General features: G+C 35.5%; 1 long non-coding RNA gene across 1 annotated transcript; it reads left to right on the top strand.

Moving 5' to 3' along the window:
• The first annotated feature begins 5,467 nt into the window (after positions 1-5,467).
• Positions 5,468-13,038, top strand: LOC131527508 (uncharacterized). Its single transcript, XR_009267665.1, has 3 exons — positions 5,468-6,969; positions 8,602-8,741; positions 11,671-13,038. It is a non-coding gene; the product is annotated as an uncharacterized LOC131527508 (long non-coding RNA).
• Positions 13,039-14,988: the final 1,950 nt, after the last annotated feature.

The following is a 14,988-nucleotide window of genomic DNA, read 5'->3' as shown; positions in this document are numbered from 1 at the left end:
AATCAGTTGAATGTTCTTCTAAATAATTGTAATTTCATGTTATAATACTTAAGTCTTCATTGGGGTTTAACGATAAATAGTTAAATATTATATTACATATAATTAAAAAAAAAAAAATCACAGATACCAATAATGCATTAGAAATATGTTTATGTAGAGCCTATAGGCAACAGGCTTCATAAAAAGTGTTACCATAATTACTTTTCACCACTAGGTGGCGGGCTTCTACTTGCAAATGCAATGGGAGCACCTAAGGGCAAGTCTCAATACCAACACTTGTCTTTGCATTTGACCACTTCTCTGCTTACATGATGCATTTCCTGTATTTGAAGCATCCAAGTCTTTGAGGAAAACTTTTGATTGCCCAATCAGACATGCATACAAAATGCATGTAAAGTTTTACAGATCTTTACTTACACATTTTGATTTTCAATACTTTGCACTGTAAAATAAGCTTCTGGATGTCTGTTCAACAATTTAAATGTGCTGCTTCTACAGTAAGTAGTTAAAACAGTTACTGACATTCTGTACCAAAAAAAATGTTCAACACCTATGTTTTACTGCCAAATTATGTAATATCTAATTCATTTAACTTTGATATAATGAAAAGTTTTCCTCAAAATCTTTCAGTTGCTGAACATAATGAATGATGGGATACGCTTAGCCTAGATATCTAGTTTGTGTTAAAGCCACTGAGCTTTGGTATTATTCAGACCTGGGACAGTCTTGTGCACTTTGTAGTTGCCAAGAGAGCAAGTGCAGGTATTGGAACAGGCCCTTAGTACTGAATGAAGTGATGTACAGTAAATTGACATGATTTTTTTTTGTTAATTTATTACAATGATAAACAGTGTTAATTCAACGAGTAATTTAATCATCGAAAATCTTTAGTTTGATTAAAGCTGCTTTCAGAGATTAGTTTAGAAAAATAATTTGTCCCTTTTTTGAATAGTTATTTTTTGCATTGCAAGACAGTGTGTGTGCGATTATTATTATTATTTTAAATAATAAAGACAATTACTGTTGTGATGTCACAATATTAGTCATCCGTCATGCGTCAAAGGCTTGTTTACATAAACTGGCAGAGCCTTTCCTTGCTTTGCCTCAGGTTTCAGTGCATTTTTGCTGGATGGGTCTCAGGAAAACCAGCAGACATGGAAACTTTTGTAAATCATAATGTGTTAAACATTTATATTGTTATGGGTAGGTTTGTTGCTGCTGTGTTAGAGCAAGATTTGTGATTCCTACTCACTGTCTCCACATGTTATAGTTTACAGAGAGAGGGCTCGTTACATTTCCACGGTGAGACTCAATGGTTTGTTTACCTAGTGATAACTGTTTAATCCACAAACACAGGGGCTCCACTTTATTTCTGCAGGTTCCTGGCTTTATCCGTATCAAATCATGAGGTGTCATGTCAACACTGGCATACTGGGCAAACAGATTCCAGTCCTTGGGCGGCTGGCTGGCAAATCCTCACCGTGTGGCAGGATGCAAGATGTGTGATCAGCGGGCAGTGGATCTGTCACACACAAACACACATGCTGAGAGACACATAAGCGTGTGAGTAAGAACCCAAGGCCTTGTTTTGGCTCATCCTGAACTCTGATTGGACGGAGAGCAGGGGCCGTCTCTTCCCTGAGTCTAACAATATATCTGATGACTCACACAGCAAAGTATGACGCACTCTCCAGTACACAGACACATCCACATCCACACTGACATGTTCAACAAACCTCAGCCCCTGAATTCATGATCCGGTCTGACACACAGCTGTCTTCTATAGAGTGTAAGGGACGTGAGACAGCACCACAATGCTTCATATTAACTGGTCAAAGCAAAGAAATCTCACTTGCATGTGGAAGATGTAACATATTATGAACGCAACAGTGTGAACTGGCTGTTAGGATGTTAAGGGCCACATTGCAAATATATTGTTAATGGATATTGTCAGTTGTCACATCCAAGAGTCACATAAAAAGGTAAAAACCACAAGTTATCATTTCACCCAGCAATATAACTGAACAAAAGAATTGAAATACGTAGGCCTATTGACTTTTATTTCCTTTTTTTTTTTTTGTAACGTAAGGGGGCCATTTGTAACTCGAATGTGCCAGGTTTTCGGTGTCATTCGTTATTTTAGTTGTACAAAACAGTCCTTTATGCTGCTTGATGTTGCAAACTAGTATTTGTTATCATATTACTACTACAGAGGACAGTTCGGTCTGCTGAAAGGATTAATGGTGCTCCTCTGCCCTCCCTCCAAGAACTGTATACATCCAGAGTGAGAAAAAAGGCTCAGAAAATCACTCTGGATCCCTCACATCCATGCCATCTCCTTTTTGAACTTTTGCCATCTGGTCAGCGCTACAGAGCACCGAATACCAGGACAGCCAGGCACAAGAACGGTTTCTTTCCCCAGGCAATCTACCTCATGAACAGTTAAATGTTGTCCCACTGTGCAATAAAAATATGTGCAATAACCTCATATTTATTTATCACCCTACATTCTAGTATATCTATAGCAGACATGTACATAGTTTATTATTATTATTCTATTATATATATATATATATATATGTGTGTGTGTGTGTGTGTGTGTGTGTATTATTCACATCTTATTTTTATTATCTGTGTGTTGTTGTTGTTGTTGTTTCTGAGTACTGGAAGCTGTGACACTAAAACTAATTCCTTGTATGTACTTGGCAATAAAGCTCTTTCTGATTCTGATTTTAATCCATTATTAGAATTGTAAACACACTGGTTTAGTGCAAATAGTTTTATCGTTCAGTGCACTGTTTCTATCGGCTATGAATCGGATGACACGTTTAGTCTACAGAAAACAGCTAACTTCCGCGTTGGAAATGAAGGTGGATCAAATTAATCGGTTTACCTGTGCTAAAGGTACTTCAATTTAGTGTTCATTAATGTGTTAATCTTCACATTCACACATAGGAGGCGCTAGGATCCTTTGCTTTCTGGGGCTGACAGCAATGGCAAAATGACTGTTTGCCGCTGCTGCTCTTGTCCTCGTGGAAAAAAATATTATAAAATAGCTATAATGTCACCCCTTAGTTTACAAAGAAATATAACATAACACAACAGTCCTGCTCATGCATCAATTGTCATAAAACTTCATATTTAAGTTCTAAACGACTCTATAAGGCTTAAGTTAAATAATGTGCATTTGTCGTTGCTGGCTTGATGTTTAGTCATCTTGAGTTGTTGAAAACACATCCAAATGACCTTGACAGATGTCAATCATAAGTGTAATATTTCTGTACACTTCAGAGATGTGAAATCCTATATATGTATACGTTGCAACGTTTCAGTAATCACAAACATTTACAGTGAGTGTATCCGCTCGCAAAGAAATCGCGTAGCCTGCGTAAAAGGTAACCATAGCAACAACTGCTCGATCTATCTGTATCTGAGCGCACATCGTCAAAATACTGTAATTATTTCCCACTTTTATATATATATATATATATATATATATATATATATATATATAAATGTACACATAACAAACATATTCTTTAAATATATATATTCTTTTAAAAAGTTGCCCCGTGAAAGTCCTGTGAATAATTCGCATACTAAATCTAAGCAACAGATAATATGTCTATAGGATATAATAAAGCATGCTAGTCTTAAAATGCTACTCGATTATGCGATACGTAACAGGATCCGTCTGTATGTCCTTGGCCCCTGACTTTGGGATAAAATCAACTGGAGTTGCCGTGGCTGGGGTTTTATGTAAGTGGTCCACAACATTCTTTAGCATATCAATTATAATACCAGATAAGAGCATATGTTATGTATATTTCACTAAGTATTTTAATAACATGGACTTGAATGCAAATAATACAGACGCCCGTCCAGCCGAGGATGACCGATGTCACATAATGTCAACCATAACTCTGCAAAATACCAGCTGCATAAGCACATAGAAAGATGGTTATCTCGCTGCCAACGTGCGATACGTGATTCAAGAACAGCGTCCACTCAGTCTAATAAACGCTAACTCGTTTCATCATGCACGACATCGTCTCTAAACGGTGTTAATGTGGAGGTCGTGTGAAATAGCGAATGACTGAATTGCTGCAAGAACGTCGCAACCTTCTCTCGCAAACCACATCGTACAACTTTGAAATCCAAACTGTGTTCAAGACTTATTTTTCCAAACTAAGCTGAGAAGCACGAGTGGACGGTTTCAAGCTCCCCACTGTGTGAATTGATTCTACTATGGGTCTGCCTGAAAGAGGGCTTCCGGAGCCGGGGAAAAATGTACACATTATTCCTGTTGACGCGTTCAGTTGTTCAAAATATTTTTGATAAATACTTGGATTGATCACTAAATGACTGTTTCAATTAAATTCAGTCTTTAATCACAGATATTTCAGAACTTTACGTTCTTATTCATGGCATACAGAACCTTACGCATCCCTGCCTGAAAAAATGGAACATTCCACAATTTATTCCAGGGAAAGACTGACAGTTTTTTGGGTCATGAAGCAGCTGTTCAAGTCAGCGTCTCACCCTCCCTCCGCGGGAATAAGAAATTAGTACATTTGAAATTAGATAACCAAGATTTAAACTTGCGGAGCGCAAGCAAATACAAATTTCGGAATGCAACATACGGATAATAATAGTAATAATAATAATAATAATAATAATAAGGGTGATTTTGCATATGTAAAACAATGTTTATTTATATTTTGTACATTGTCAGTATTTAAAATATATATATTTTTAAACTATTATTAACCTAAATTCACTGTTTGGTCAATATTTGTAAGTTTTAATTAATCCTAAAATATTTTATAAAACCATAATTTGTATTTTCTTTGGAAAAGATAAGTGTTGTTTACATTGCATGGCCAGTTGTTTTGTCATTTATGATACATTGACCATTGCTGAAAGTCTCAACTGAAACGACTATGGGCACATGCCACCTCTTATGCCAATCATTTCTCATCAATTATTCAGATGGGAATGACTTCTGCTTGCAAGATTACAGTTCTTTTGCCTCTGGGACTTGCAGTGAGTACCAGCCACAAGATATGCATATTTCACTCAAGATGATGGCACAATTTTATGCATATTAGCGTATCTGTACAGTTAGTACTTGGCGGTGAGAATTGTAAGGCACTGTTGCATGCTGATACTGTAGAGTTTGGCATGAGAATGAATGAATAGTGCATGAGAACCGAAAAGGATGAGGGATAAAGATGTGAATTAATGTGAGAAGAACTTTATGTATTAATATGAAAATTCAAGGCATTTATTTAATATTAATACAGCGAATATTATGAGTCACAGTGAAACAAATGCTAAATAAATTAGGATTCCTGCCTAATTCTCTCTCTCTCTCTCTCTCTCTCTCTCTTGCTCTCAGTCCCTGCCACTGTCTCTGCATGAGAACAGCTGCAGATGCCCACTCTGCGTAAGTGGATAAAAACTATAATGCAATCCCTAGAGACATGAGGACATTGGTCAATTGGAGTTAGTTTAGATAAAGATTTAACCTGGATAATCGCTGCTGCTGTCACTGTTGACGTCTTCTCTCCTGCACACTTTCTCTTTGCTGTTTACTTGTAATCAAATGAGTTATATCAGAAGAGAGAAAACAGATGTTGTTTTTAAACCAGGTTGTGGTGTGATATCATCTAACATATATGACATGTTTCCAACAAGTAGAAAAACCGCTGAAGATAAAATGTCCTTTTAAAGATCTTTTATTTTATCCTCATCTCCTTTAATCTTTCATTCTTTAAAATTTAAAAGTATAGCAGAGTCCACAACTCAACTATAACAATAATGACACAGAGCAATGTTATTGTTTCCAAAATGATTTTTTTTTTAGCTGATGAAAGATGAAAACAATGACAGCCAATCAGGGTCCAATTAGTGCGCTTATAATAAACATAACGTTATCATGCATTGATGTAGGCCCTAATATATTTATTGTTCAGTTATTGTTCTTGGTGCAAATGGACCTTAATGTTGGGTTCCACTTAACATACTTTGGAAATCGGATGTCGGAGCTGACGTTGAACCCGTGTTGACCATGTTCCAGTGCACAAGTCAGAAAACCAAGATGGACGCATCCGTTGTTAGCAATATCAGTCGATAAAAACACATAAAATACTGCCAAAATAATAATGCTGAAGTATCATCTTCACAGATAGAGGTTGGATACTGTATGCACTGCAGAGTTTATGCTAATAAACAATATATTACTACTTTTTCACTATTATTGATGCACTGAGCTGCCATTTTGGATTCTGAAGTCGGGGTTGTTGTGGGTTTGACTTGAGGTGGCGTTCCAGTTAAAAGCTCCTACTGGGAACTCGGAATACGAATTGAATGCATATGGAACGCTCCACAGAACCCTCTGTAAAACACACTTAATTCTGCAGACGCTGGTCATCAACAATACTGATTGAATTTGACATATAAATCAAAGCACATAAGAAATGACCTTGACTAATTTATACCTACCTTGGTCATTTCCAAGATAGATATGTGTGCGTCTAAACACTGCCACCAAAACGGTACCTGTTAACACTTACATTGCCCTCAGTCTGTGAAAACCTCCTCTGTTAGACAGTGAGGGGCGCGGGGTCCCGCAAGGCCCTAATAGGGATCATATGTGGAGTCAGCATGTAGACAGAATCCAAGACCTCTGGCCGTGCAGAAAAACCCTGTCAGCAGCGGATCCTGGCCAGCTGAACGGCTAAAAGGCTGAGATTTGATTTGATGACTTTGCACCTCTACCTCCTCTTTGCACTTAATCTTTTTTTCTTCTCTGTTGTCTAACCTGTGGTGCCGAGGTGGTCGAAGATGAGCTGTCTGCTGCAGGGTCCTAATCTAATATAATTATGGCTTCTCACCAAATCTTCCCAGTGGAATCATCTGCAGTCTTTGGTTTCTCTTTGTAACGGCCAGTGAGATACAGTAATGGTGAGTGCTCGGACGAGGAGGCTACTAAGAAGAGACAGAATTGGTTTTGAATGTCCACATTAAGTGTCCAAGCTCTTTCCAGTAGAGACAACACACTCAAGGTGCGTGCGACACAAAGTCCAGCCTCAGATATTGTTTTAAACCTGCTTTACTAATTTGATACCTTTCTTGCTTTTCATTGGCTGCTCTTTCTAAAGCATCGTGACAGTATTATGTGATACCTAACAGACATTTTAAAGGCTATTGATGAGATTCATAATACATAAATCAATACATTCAGACATGCTGTGTTCACCAGCAGCTTTGTTGTTGTGTTTTGCTCTGCAAAGCCTGTTTCTCACATATATGCTAAGGGTCTGCTTTGTCTGTGTGGTATAACACTATGAAACATTACGGACTATTAAAAAGTTTTGTATAAAGAAATTTTGATGAAACATTTAAAAATATGCACACTTATCACATGTGATAAACACTAGCCTAAGTAAACACTTAAAAAAAATATTCCATGCTGCAAACTCCTCGCTTTTTTGAGAAACTCGCCGTTTGAATCCAAAATGTCGTTTACGTGATTCAATGAGGCATGGCTGTCCCTCCAAAATATTAAATATTTAGAAAACCTCAGTTGTAAACAGAAGTAGAGTTTAAGTATTTATTGTAAATGTAAGAACTAACATAACGAAAAAACGAAAACTTCCGAACACAGAGGTCAGTGTACCTTGCTGATGTTTTAATACAGCCGTCACTGTATCCACCTTATTTTTCCTGTAAGGGCGTGCTCGGCTATTTGTACATTTTATGTGTCAGGCTTCCGGTGTCGTCCACTTCCAGCTATTTTTAGCTGTACAAAACAGCTCGTTTTGCTGCTTGATATTGCAAACTGGTGTATCTTACCATATTATTTTAATGTATTATCTTAATTATGAACACAGCGGTTTGTAGTGCAAACAGTTTTACCGTTTACTGCACTTTGTTATTCTTCTCGCTATTTCCCTACAGTGGCTAATGAACCGGAAGTCTTGCACATTCACAGAAAAAAGCTTACTTCCACGCTGAAAAATAAGGTGGATATGAACTACAGAACACTCTGAACACAGAACCTGTGCAGGAATTTTAAATGTTGGGAAAATAGTGTTTTAGTCAGTGAATGAAAAACGTATGATCTTGCTTGTTTTCATCATTAAAAAATGTATAACTGAGCTTGTAACGCAATGCAGTATACATACATGCATATATATGTGTGTGTGTGTGTGTGTTTGTTTGCGTGTTTGTGTTTGTGTGTGTGTGTGTGTGTGTGTGTGTGTGTGTGTGTGTGTGTGTGCGCGCGCACATGACACCTCTGACTGAGTACACCTTTAATAAGATCTGTTGTTCATCAAATCTTCTCAAACGGATGCCATTGAGATGATGGGTGTCTCTACCAGGGTAGAACGTTTACAGAAAGGATAAACAGTGGCTGAGGCTATAATCTAGTGTCGAAAGAGTAGGACATGTGTGGATTACTGTCTCTCTATCCCTCTCTGTATCTCTCCGCTGCTCTCTCGGCACCTCATGACATTTCTAATTGAGTTAAATCTCATTATTCACGGCAGGCTTTGGGTCTCACACCACATGCATCCGTATGTCTCAAAACAGATCACCCTTACTTGCCACTGTGGTTAACGCTCTGCCTGTCGGTTGAAAGAAGAGAGGGATTGGTTACTCCGCTGAGAGTGCTTCCTTTACTTTTCCCAGACTTCTCTCCCCTCAGCATTCCATTGAGAATATGTCCTCAAGTGAGTTTTAACCCACACTAGAAACACTCTGAATATGTGAATGTTTTCCAGAGAAATCTGTGAATGAAATGTACCCCAAACACACACAGTGTAAAACGAGAGCCTTTGGGATGCACACATGTTGAATTTGTTTGCATAGTTCTGTGTTAAGTTTTGGCGCTCTGCTAGAGTGGACAAGATCCACAGCTGCAGCACAAAAGAAGTCTCTACAATTACTGCTGTAGTACAGCAGAGGTGCAGAGAGCTTGCAGTCAGCAAGTTGTAAATTCTGCTTGAGAGTTTATGATGATTTTGTTGACCATAATGAAAAAAACAACAAAAAACATTTGCATATTGTTTGGGACTTTTACTACAGAGGCTGCTCTGTAATAGTTCTCTTTTAAATATAATTTTAATGAACCCTTAGAAGAAAAAAAAGACGAGAATGACATTTGGTACAAATATAAATCTATAAAATTATAGTGGATGTTGAACAAATAAATTGAGAGAATCATATTTAAAGAAGTTCATATTTAAATCTGGTACTTTTTGAGTCTTGAATTTACGTCTTGTAATTTTCACGTTTGTGACTTTACGCTCACAATTGCAGATTTATTCCTCATAATTGTAAGCTTATTTTTTTGTAATTCCGACTTTATATCAAATGAACTACTTTTTATCTTACAATTCTGAGAAAAAATGTAAAATGGCGAGATATAAATGCAGACTTTTTTTCTCTGTATTCCGAGTTTACATCTTCTTCTTTTCTTTTTTTGTTTAGAATAAAATTTAAAAAAGGGCAATATTCCAAGTTTACATCTTTTTTTTTTTGTTTAGAATAAAATTTAAAAAAAGGGCAATTGCGATGAAAAAAGACAGAATTGTGAGAAAAAAAGTCAGAATTGTGAGATAAATAAGTGCAATTACATTTTTTATTATAATTTTTTTTAATCCTGTGCTGGAAATGGGCTTCCATAATATCTTGCATTTGCATCTTAAAATCACACAAGTGCAACTTTCTTTTTCGTAATTGCACTCTCACAATGTAACTTCCTCCCAACTGCAACTTCATTTCTCATAACTCCGACTTTGACTTTTTTTCTAATTTAATGTTCATACAAATACTTGCTTTATTATTTACTCTGAGGCTGAAACAGGCTTCCGTAGAGATTTGTTATGCTGAGATATGAGAAGGGAGAGATTTATGCAGTCGTCTCCTTTTAATCTCATTGCTATTTTAGGGAAGCAATTGAGAAATCAAAGAGATCTCATTTGTATTTTTCATTCCTATGAGATTCTTGTCCGTTTAAAAAAAGTCCAGAGTGTTTGTGAGTTTAAACCACTCAGGCAAACAGACACGATTTCTCTCATTAGGGTTACACCGCTGTTTGTTTTAAAATACAGCTTTATGTGTGAACGATGAAGATTCCTGTTTGTGAGGAAAGAGCGTATTGTAGGGTTTTGGTGAAGTGCTGTCAGGAGTACTCCAGTGTTAACGGCTGAAGAGACGAGACCTGGCCCTTTGTACCTCTCACTGTCTGTAGTTTGTACACATGCTGTGTGTGTAAGGGAATGGGGGCGGGGGGACCACGGAGGCCCTGAAAAGGGTGGATAAGAAACTCTACAGCACTGGCTCAGGGCAAGACTGTCAACAATGTGTATTTCACCCCATTGAGACAAAACACACAGGCCTACAGCAGGGAACTTCATTCAAATCACTTCAGAGACATCTGCTTGTAATGTTTGTCAGTGTGTGAACATGTCACACCAAGGACTGGTGGAAAATAGTCTAATGATTCCTTAAGATAGCAGAAAGTTCGTTTGAATGTATTACAATATTTGATGGTAATGTAAAAAGTATTCATAAGTATTTGCTTTGAAATGTAAGTCATCACAATTTCATGCAGGAAAAAAAATAATAATATCACAATATTGTACAGTAAAATATCTTGATTTATTCAACCCAGGGTTGTTATTGTTAACTAAAACTAAAACCATAAAAACTATTTTTATATAATAAACTGTAAAAGCCAAGACAACATTACTCATTATCATTTAGTTTAAGCTAATGTACGAAAATATCTAAAACTGAAATAAAATGAATAAAATCTACATAGACACATAAAAAATAATAGTAATAAAAATGGCAAAAACACACAAAAAATTTAACTACGATTAAAATAAAAAAAATAAAAATAAAACAGAATTGAAAAAATATCTAAATGATACTAAAATAACACTGATCCAACCAAATTAAATAATTAAATGAACAGCTAATCAAATGATATTTGTGCATTTTGCAGAGCTGAAATGTAGGTAAATAAAATGACTATACTGTCATCTCCTTTGAAAAGCAGTGACTCTCTTAAATCTGTCATTTCTAGGTCTGTGTGAGAGAAGGCTGTAGTCAGAAATAGGCCAGGTTAGGTCGGGCTTTGTTTTATAATCTCACACTGACCTCTTTACTCGGTACTCTCTCTCTCTCTCTCTCTCTCAATCTTTCCTTCCAACCCCCAACTCTCTCTTTCCCTCTAATTCTCTTTTTCTCTTCCATCATCTCCCCCTCTCTGTTAACTCCACCGCTTCTAAAGGCTGTTTATTTCAATCATAGTTGAGTTTTTGTGCAAAGATAGTATTTTTTCATACTAAATTCACAAAACCAGGCCTGTTTTTATCTCAGCTGCCCCAAGTCCCTCCACCGACGACTCCTGGTACTGATAACTAAAGATGCAAGGCATTTTCTGGCCAGCTAGTCGCCATACAAATTCACTGATCTCACACAGAGTTGGTATAGTAGATGCATGAAATTGTGAGTTGGATTGTCCATTGATACACAGCCCGTAACCTCTGGAAAAAAAAGAAAAAAAAAAAATTATATTTGCTTTTTTATAGGTCTAGTCCGACAAGAGCCATTTTATTGATGTCAGCATCCAAATTCTGTCTGTTGCAGGCCTACAATTTTTATGAGGTCCTCGGAATTGGCAAGCGTGGAAGTCAAGACGAGCCAACAGGAAAGACCGGCAGTGCAAACATGTTCATGTGGTGTAGAGGAAAGGAGAAAAATATCTGTAAACATGCATACAACACAAGTTTGTTTTTGTATTTTTGTAGGGACTTTCCATTGACTGTTTTATTCTGTTCTTTTTACTCTAGCCAATTACTTTCAGGGTTTTTAAAAAAAAAAAACTTATTTGTAGTACTGTTGTTTTGTTTATATAATTTATATAAATGCAATTTTTTAAAAATATCTATATTATTATATTTAAAGTCATTTTCTTGACTACAAAAAAGATACAATTCATTATGTAAATTCATTATGTAATTTGTGACAGTATGCCAGCTGTGTGCAGATTGTCGTATTATATATATGGGGTGAGCTGAAAGCCATTGAAGCAATGGAAGCCATGATAATTAAATAGCCCTTTTAGTTATTTTAGCTAAGTTTGAGCAGTGAAAATTTTTTTTTTTTTTTTTTTTTTTTAATAAAACTTTGTTTTGAGCAACAAAACTAATTATTAAAGTGTACAAAAAAATACTAAATACATGTTTATGTTAAAAAAATGAAATTTTAGTTTAGAAGGACAGAATTTACAAATACTCTTTCTTTAAAAAAAAAAAAAAATTAGCTGTTTGAAATCAACTACTAGAGGATCAACACATTTAACTGGACTTTTGACTCAAAACTTAAAGACCTTGTGACAATTTCCCCACATGACAACTCCCTAATTTATATTATTTTATCTTTTAAGTAGCTATAATCATAGGAGTGTGATTTATTTTCTTTTTAATATATTTCTTTTATTATAAAGGATTTTGTAAATTCTTTCACTTCCCCTAGAGACAGCCCTGTTCTTCAAACTGCTCTGAAGGTCAGCAGCGATGCTCTGATTCTCTGTGTGACTGTGATTGCATCCTCTGGAAATTCATTAATGCAAATACACAGAACTCACAAATAAGCTGATTGACATGCAAACAAGTCTATTCAATTAGCATGAAATCTGAATAAAAGCACTTTGAAAGTGCAATATTGGGGCTGATGAGAGATGCAGGTCTGTAATTGAGCATGACCTACGAGGAAGTGCTGAAGAGGGTCTTGCCCTAATGCTGCTGGAGGGCTTTTGTTTTAGTTTTTTTCTGCCATCTGGGCAGGAGCAATTACAGCTTTGCCTTTTAAATAAATCAATCTAAAGAGAGCAACAGATCAACCTCCGTTTAATGCCTAATTACTTGGGCCTGTATTCTGGGGGAGGAGCCTCAGTTAACTATGCAAATGAACCGGCTCCTAATGATACTCCCACCTAACACTGAAAAATCTCCACACTGGACAAAAATGGCAACCTAATAATGTTAATATCTAAATTAACTGGTTTTATCCAAGTCAAAAATATAATTTTATAATATATTATTATAAAATATATTATTATATTGTTTAATATATATATATATATATATATATATATATATATATATATATATATATATTATTTTTATTTTTATTTTTTAATATATTTACATCACTGAACTAACTGCATTTAATTATATTAACAAAACAAACTTTTATGAGTTAAATCTGGTAGAAATCGAAATCATTCGGAATTACACAGACCATGCAATTTATTTATTTATTGTTATATTTTTGGAACTCTTGTCTTTTGTTAACACTAGATTCAATGTGTATACTATATTTTGGGGGATTTTTTATATATGTATATTCAGTGTGTATTTTTAGAAATTTGAAAAATGACAATTAAAAATCATATACAATTTAAAAATAATTTTATATAATAGTTTATTTTTTAATTAATTAAAAAGATCTTCTTTTTATACATAAAAATATAATATGTGTTATATATAAAATATATAGCTACATACAAAAACTACATTACAATTATATTTAAATGATATTTTTTCATTATAGTTTCCATTTCTTTACAATGATCATCTGTATTGTATATTCTGATAAAAAGATGACTAACTCAGTCCATCCTCATTACTGTCGCATCTCCTGTCACTTAAGCATTAAAATGTTGCTTTCCTCTTGCTTTTCCTTTTTTCCCCCCATTTTTGAGCATTGATTTCAATATTTCCATGGCTAATGATACATGTCCAATATGATTGTCTGTTTATCTCACAGGCCATACATAGAAACTGCTGGATGTGTAAGGGTCATAAACTCTCCCTGATCTCTGTCATTGCTGCTGTTACACCCAGCCTCTACCAGCCCCCTGCCCCCACCAGTAATTGGATGCAACAGTGCTTTCGCTCGGAAAGGCTGTCATTATTCTATAGGTGCCGGGGACCACATTCAATTAAAATGAACTCGGAGATGGGGGTGATTGTTCAGCCTATAACAGAAGTTTCAGAGTGTTAGTGCACTGGTGATACTGCGTGTGTGTGTGTGTGTGTGTGTGTGTGTGGGGCGTGAGGGTCTGAATATCTGAAGTTAAAAGTTATAGACTCCTTGATGAACAGATGCATCCTTTGAAATGAAAAAAAAAAAAAAATCAAACATAGCTGATTGTGTGTAGCAATCGATTCCATCTAGTTACACATCCTCATAAAGCATCAGCGCGTGTTCGCATGCAATCATGATTGGATGACGTTCTGATTACAGAGCTCTGAATTTCACACATTTTTAGGAATATACTACTGATTTTCAATGGCAATTCACTAGTTGTTTTGTTTGGTGAAAACTGTGGTAAAGTACATAACTTTACCTATAGTTTCTGAGTATACAGCACATTTTGGTCTCATAAAATCCATTAGAATTGGTTTATTGTTTGTTTTACCTTTTTTATTTTCATATTATTTGTTATTCCATTTATTGATTTTTTTCAGTGTTTTTCAGAGTTAATGGATACACAACTTGATCAGTTCTCATATATACAGTTATGCGGATAAATCTACATGAATTTGCAGAATGATTCACTTATAATTTATTTAATGTATGTAAATATGTCAAATTGCTGCATCAGGGCAGTTAAAAATAATAATAATAAATAAAAAAATGCCTTTTTAAAATTAAGCACTGCACTGATGCAGCTATTTGACATATTTACATACATTTTAAACAAATGATTTGTCAATTAATCATTCTTTTCAGTGAACCGGTTGATCAGTTCACAAAACTGGTTTTAATGATTCATTCACAAAATGAACCAATCAATTTCTCAAACTCACTGAGTCAGTGATTCACCCCCCATATTATTTTGTATTGTGGAATATATTTAAATATCTGTTTTGCCAGGGCAGTGCTTTAAAAGACAGA

The sequence above is a fragment of the Onychostoma macrolepis genome, chromosome 02 (genome assembly GCF_012432095.1).
Source record: "Onychostoma macrolepis isolate SWU-2019 chromosome 02, ASM1243209v1, whole genome shotgun sequence".
In the NCBI taxonomy this organism is placed as follows: domain Eukaryota; kingdom Metazoa; phylum Chordata; class Actinopteri; order Cypriniformes; family Cyprinidae; genus Onychostoma; species Onychostoma macrolepis.
The sequence above is the reverse complement of the archived record's forward strand: the minus strand, read 5'-3'. Positions and strand labels throughout refer to the sequence as shown.